Genomic DNA, 6,824 nt, shown 5'->3' with positions numbered 1-6,824 from the left:
GGATCACCCTGACTGCTGTGGGGATAACGGACTGTGAGGTTGCAAGGGTGGATACGAAGAGTCTAGTTAGAACATTAGTGTAATTGTTCAATCAAAAGATGATAGTGGATTACCACATGATCCAGGAATTCCACTTTTAGACATATACCCAAAAGAATAGAAGGGAGGTCTCAAACAGATACTTGTAAACCAAGGTTCATAGCAGCATTATTCACAATAGCCAAAAGGCTGAAACAGCTCAAATGTCCATCAACAGATGAATGGATAAGCAAAATGTGGTATAGACGTACAATGGAATATTATTCAGCCTTAAAAAGGAAAAGGAAAATTTGATACATGTTACGACATGGATAAACCTTTAAAAAATGCTAAGTGAAATGAGCCAGACATAAAAGGACAAATATTGTGTGATTTCACTTATATGAAATACCTAAGAGAATCAGATTCATAGAGAGTGAAAATAGAATAGAGGTTATCAGGGGCTGGTGGGGGGAAATGGGAAATGGGGAGTTACTGTTTATTGGGTTTGGGATGATGTAAACGTTTTGGAAATAGATAGTGGTGATGGTTGTACAACATTATGAATATACTTAATTCCACAGAATCATATGCTTAAAAATAGTTGACATGGCAAATCTATTTTACCAAATTAAAAAGGTGATAGTGGCTTGAACTAAGAGGCTGAGGAGGAAGTGGTAGGAGGTGTTGGATTTTGGATATATTTTGAATTTTAGCCAGTAAGATTCTCTGATGGTTTGGATTTTTATGTGGGAGAGCAAGAAAAGAATTAGTGATAATACCAAGTTTGTGGGCCTGAGCAGCTGGAAGCATGGAGTTGCCATTTCTTGAGATGTGGGAGACTGTGGCAGGAGAAGGTAAGGGAATCAAGGGGAAAGTTTCAGATGTGCTAATTCTGAGATGCTCGTAAGACAGCCAAGCGAAGATGGTGAGTTATCCGGTGCTAATCACTGGTCCATCCAGCTAGGCCTTCCCTTTGGAAATCCATGAGGACCTTGTCACAGGGAGTCTGTTATTTAAAATATATCAATTATCTAACAATGGAATACTACTCAACCATAAAAAATAGTGAAATTCTGCCATTTGCAGCAACATGGATGGACTTGGAGGACATTACACGCAGTGAAATAAGTCAGACAGAAAGACAAATATTGTATGATATCACTTACATGTGGAATCTGAAAAATACAACAAAGTAGTGAACATAACAAAAAAGAAGCAGACTCACAGATATAGAGAACAAACTAGAGCTTATGGGCAGGTGGGGAGAGGCAATGTAGGGGTGGGGGAGTGAGAGGCACAAACTACTGGGAGTAAGATAGGTTCAAGGATGCATTGTTCAACATGGGAAAGTAGCCAGTATTCTGTAATAACTGTAAATTTACTCAATGTAAATTTTGTAATAAACTTTAAAAATTCTATAAAAATTTAAAACATTTAAAAATCAGTTATCTGTCAGATTTTATTTGAATATATCACATGAAACAAATAGGTAAACAGATTGATGGATAGATAAATAAATATGTGACTAAAATACAGCAAGCCAGCTTTTCAGGACAACTGAAAAAGAGATGTGGTATTCTGGTGATTTTCCTTAATGCAGAATTTGTGGCTGTGTAATCTGGGGCTAATTGCACTGTTGAAATCAGTACATTGTGTTCATTATCTTTTATCACGAGGTGGCCTTAATTCACTTGGTGCTTCAGATAAAGTTTAATGGAAGAATCTCAGAGTCACCTTGATCCTCCTTACCTGACAAATTAGGGTAATATAGAACTCAAATCTAACCTGAGCTCAAAGTTGTTAAATACTTTAAATTTCATCTGTGTTTTGTGTTGGAAAATAATTTTAATATTAAAGGACAGCTGTAGACTGCTAATGACTTGAATACAGTTTGACTGTTTTCATGAAGTGCTCTGTGGGATGTCAGAATATTTAATTCAGGATGTTAAAAACATCCCAAAATGTCACAATAATTATATCACAGCAGGCAATTAAAACACTGGAAAATGCCAACTGACTAAGAGTGTTCCTTGTTATTTAGGAAACTATTAAGAACCTGACATATAAAGTAAAAAACCCTGGTTATAATTTTCTATTTCAATAGACAATTTCATCGTCATATATGAAATTGACACTTGATACAGTAAGGGTCACGTTAAAAATGCAGCCCAAGGCAGAGCTAAGGAAGAGATCTCTACTTGATCTTTAACTCTATAATATCTATATTCACGCATTATAAAAAAAGGTTGTTTGGTTTTATGTATCATACCATATGTGCTGCAATACCCTCCATACAATGGTTGCGTTAATTAAATCATATGTTGGCAGCCTTAATTGATCTGATTTTGCCACCCTAAATTACAGGCAATAGAATTACTTCCTCGTTTTTCAAATTGTAATTTTGTAAATCCTAATGGATTAACAATGTAATGCTGAAGACCAGGGCCAAAGTTTGCTTAATCCCTGAGGATTAGAGTGTCATTCTCAGTGGGGATCTTAAGCACTGACTACCATGAGCTGGAAGGGAATATACTCAGACAGGGTGAGGTACAGAAAACAGAGTGTATTAAAGTCCCAAGAGTTTAAATGCATTTACAAGCAGGTTATCTTGAGTATAAGTGAACAGTTTGCCTGTGCAACTGTAACATTTGGAAGGACAGTGTTTATGAACAAAGAACCTACAGTTAACCTGAAGCTGCATTTTGGGGAGCTATGTACAAGCTTAAAATGGGTCGCCTGAGGGGTTAAACATTATCTTTAACCACCACACTTATGAAGGACTTGTTAAGATATGCAGCTGGCACAGTAGCATTCATAGAGAGCAGGACTTATTACAAAAACATTTATTTTTGATTTGGGGAAATATTATGGAAAACAATTGCCCTGCCTTCAAGAAATGTATATAATTAAATGAGGTAATGTCATAAAGCACCTGATACGCTGTCCAGCAAGAAGAGTTGCTTAAAACAGTTTAGTTCTTTCTTTCCTTTGTGAAAACAGACATCAACACAAAGTAATATGGTGTAGAGGTGGCATTTGGGCAGAGCATTAAAGGATAAATAGACTGGGTGGAAGAGGAAGACAATGTCTTGGAATAATGTCCAAACTCGGGGACAGATTTCAGTGTTTACACAATTTGGGGGCCCTCCTTAGGGAAAATAACACAAGATTATCAACGCAACACTTAGGAACAAAGTGAATATTTAAGAATGAGGAAAGAAAACACAACAAAGTGTACATTTAAAAAATCTGACAAATACCACAAATGTTCTAAAATTGAGAAAAACAATATTTTATTTTTATTAATTATCCAACTACTGTACCACTGGAATACTTTCTTTTCTTCATTTTTTAGATGCATGCGTTTTGATCATGTTTTTATATGACAGCAGTTTTGTAAAATCTTCTATAAAGAGTGTAGGTTGATAATTCAATCTTTTCTTTGAAATGGTAAAAATATGATGTTTTACATTATTGATTTTTAGAAAAGTTTTCTTTTTAGAATAGCTTCACAACACATTATTAATATGCCATGTAACTGTTTAAGACTATTGTGAAATTTGGGGAAACCCCTATTAAATTTCTTCCAAATATGAGTTGTAAGATTTTAGGGCATTTCAAATTTTCTAATGATTGATCTTCCATGACTAATCTTCAGGACCCGTAGAGCTGATGACACACATTAAGCAATTCGTTGTTGATGCCCCCTCTGCAGTGGAGTATTAAGAGTTAACTGTCATTTTTGTTGACTTAAGTATTTTATTTCAAATTAGCAAGAATTTTAAGTCTTTTGCCAATGTGTTCATATGATTCATTCCTCTGCACTAATTGGATTATCAAAATATCCAGGCGCTTATTTGTTACTTCAATTCAGAATTTATTTCCTCCTCTTAATTAATCATTTCGTTTGGTATGATCGGAAAGCTTATTGTTACAATTTGCTTTTCAATGTTAGCGTAATTTTTATTGATTTCGTTTCTAATCTCTATTGCATCTATGCTATATTTCATTATTTTAATCTGTAATTTATCAGCTATTTAAAAAATAATTTAAAAGTGATAAAAGAAGATACCTGTCACAGGCACTCATGTTAGGAGTCTTTAATTCCTAACTTGTTTTATGGATATGTCTTCCGAATGGCAATAAAAACTATGTATTTGAACTTTATCAAATATGCCATTCTCATTAAAAGAAGGAAAAAGCCTTTCTTATGCTGAGATAGCTTGCAATAATTTTACCATATCTGGAAATGAATTTCACCATATCTGGAAATGGTTATGAACAGTAAACCCAAACTAATTTATAGTCAACCCTACCTTCCATAGCTAGATGCCCCCCAAGTGCCATAGCCACTTCAGTGCCAACTGACACCACAGGAAGTTTAATGGAGGGGAAGTCAGAATGGAATAGACAGCTGTCTTTACCAATTTCAGTGAAAAGTGTTTTTCCTATGCAAAATTTTCCAAAACTGTGACTATATGAACCCCTTGCTAGGGCCCTTCCCAGGGCCTTGGAATTGTTCCATGGGAGTAGAGGGCTTCATTAGCTTTAAGGTAATTCTGCCTTTGTCCAAATGTCTTAATATAGCTATTTATCATTTAGCTTCTGCTAACTTCTCCAACTCAGTCTCTCACCACTTTTTCCCCTTGCTTTCTCTGTCTGAGCCTTATTCAGTTTCTTTCAGCTCCTTAACTCTGCCATGCTCTCCCTTACTCCAGGGCGTTCACTAGTACTATTCTTTGTCTGGCTAAATATTCATCCTCCACATGTCACTTTAGAAGTCACTTAGCTTTCCCTGACTACCCAAATCTGTGATAAATGTCTCCTGTATTTGCTCTCATGGACAGTATATCAATAATTGTAATAACAATCAGTAATTAATAATTCCATGCTACAACGTAGTAAGAACAATAATTAAAAATCTGTATCATGTCCAATTATTTAGTGTGTACTTGCATTCTTACCTGTATCTGCCATTAGAGGTAAGTTCTGTGAGGGAAAAGACCATTTCTTTCTTCTTCGGCATTGTAACTCCATTTTCAGGCACAGTTCTTAGAACATTCGATAAATATTTATTGAAATGAGGGAGGCAGAGTATTCTGGGCTGAGGGAAAGGTATCAACAGAAACAGAAGCTTAAAAGATAATATAGAAAGGTGGTTGGGAGTATAAGCTCTGGACTAAGATGGCTGGTGTTTAAATCCCAGGCCCATTAGCTGCTTGACTGTAGGCATGCTTCTTAATATTTTTGTGCCTCAGTTTCCTTACCTGTGAAATGAGGATAAAAGTAGGACATACCTCATATGGTTTCTGAAAATTAAAAAGTTCAAAACATGTGAAGTGCTTAGAACAGTGTCTGATACATATGAAGCCCCCAATAAATGTTAGTTATTATTAAAATTCACAGCTTAATCCCAGTAGAAAAAAGTTTACTTATTTTAGACTAATCACCCTTCAGCTTTCTCATCAACCTGACATTTACAAGACACAAGATCAGTTTGGAGCAAACTCCTCATTTTACAGGGGAGGACATTAGTGCACAAAAGCCAGCTGGGCAGTGCCAGGATTAGAACCCAGTATCTGCCAGATCAAGCTGATGACAGTGGTGGGTTTAGAACCAGAGACTTGGTGATGCGTGGCTTGCAGATATAGAGATATATGGAGGTAAATGTAGTCGAGCTGCTTTCTGAAGGTGGTGGTTGTGTTTTACTGCCGCAGGAGCTGTGCCCACTTCAAGGATTCCATGCTACTCCTTACATGTACCAGTTTGGGTAGTAAGACTCTGGAAGAGCCACAGAAAAGGTCACAGTAGACTTCTGACTTGTAATCCAGTCCATACTACCTTTATTTGGATGTCAGAGAGGCTGGTGCAATGGATGGAAAGTCAGCAAGAAGACTGGATTCTGGCTCTCAGTCTTCCAGTCAAAAAGCTGCATTAATAGACCCTCCTTAAGTGTATCTTCACTTTACCGCTACGAGCTGAGACCCTCCAAACAGGACGAGGCAGTGTCTCTGTGGAATTCAGCACAGAGGCATGTGGAATTCTAGGAGACTGAGTATCTCAGATTTTAGAGCTTGTGTGCTTAGAGGGACACCACACGTACAGAGTTAGAAAGAAGCAATTTTTTCCAAGTGTCTGGGTTAGGTGGCTAGCTTTAAAATGCATCCTAATGTACTGTGACTATTTCTCATGTCCTGTAAGATGTTGCTCAGCCAAATAGCAGAACTATTCGTAGAGAATTCTGCTAGGATGACTGCTTATCACTTCTGCTCAAAGTAAGTAATAGGACCTAAACTACAAACATAGATTTGGTCCACTGTATTCTGCTATTTCTCTTTAACAATAAATTGTTATTGTTAAAGGGCCTGAGTTAAAGGGCCACCTTTAACTCAGGTCTTTGAAAGACAAAAGATTGGTTGAGAAACGGACAGAAAGGAATAAACTATGCTTATTTTACTAAGCTCATAAATATACTCAGAACACTGCAAATAGTACAAAGATAAGACAGATATAGATAGATAGATGACAGATAGATAGATAGATAGATAGATAGATAGATAGATAGATAGATGATAGATCAGTTAGACCAGGATGGGTCTGGGTCTGTTTTAAACTTATTTTCAGAGTACTTGTTGGCATGCTGTGCCTTTGTTAGAAGGGGTAACGCGGTGCCTTTTATTTCATTCCAGATCTGCTCATTGAAGTCAAGTATATTTAAAAAAATAATAAACACTCACTATGTGATGGAAGCTGTGCTATGCTAATTATTGTGTAGGTAAGGATAACTAAGGTGTGGTTCTTGT

Source organism: Orcinus orca, chromosome 4, assembly GCF_937001465.1.
Source record: "Orcinus orca chromosome 4, mOrcOrc1.1, whole genome shotgun sequence".
Taxonomy (NCBI): Eukaryota; Metazoa; Chordata; class Mammalia; order Artiodactyla; family Delphinidae; genus Orcinus; species Orcinus orca.
Note: the sequence above shows the minus strand (reverse complement) of the source record.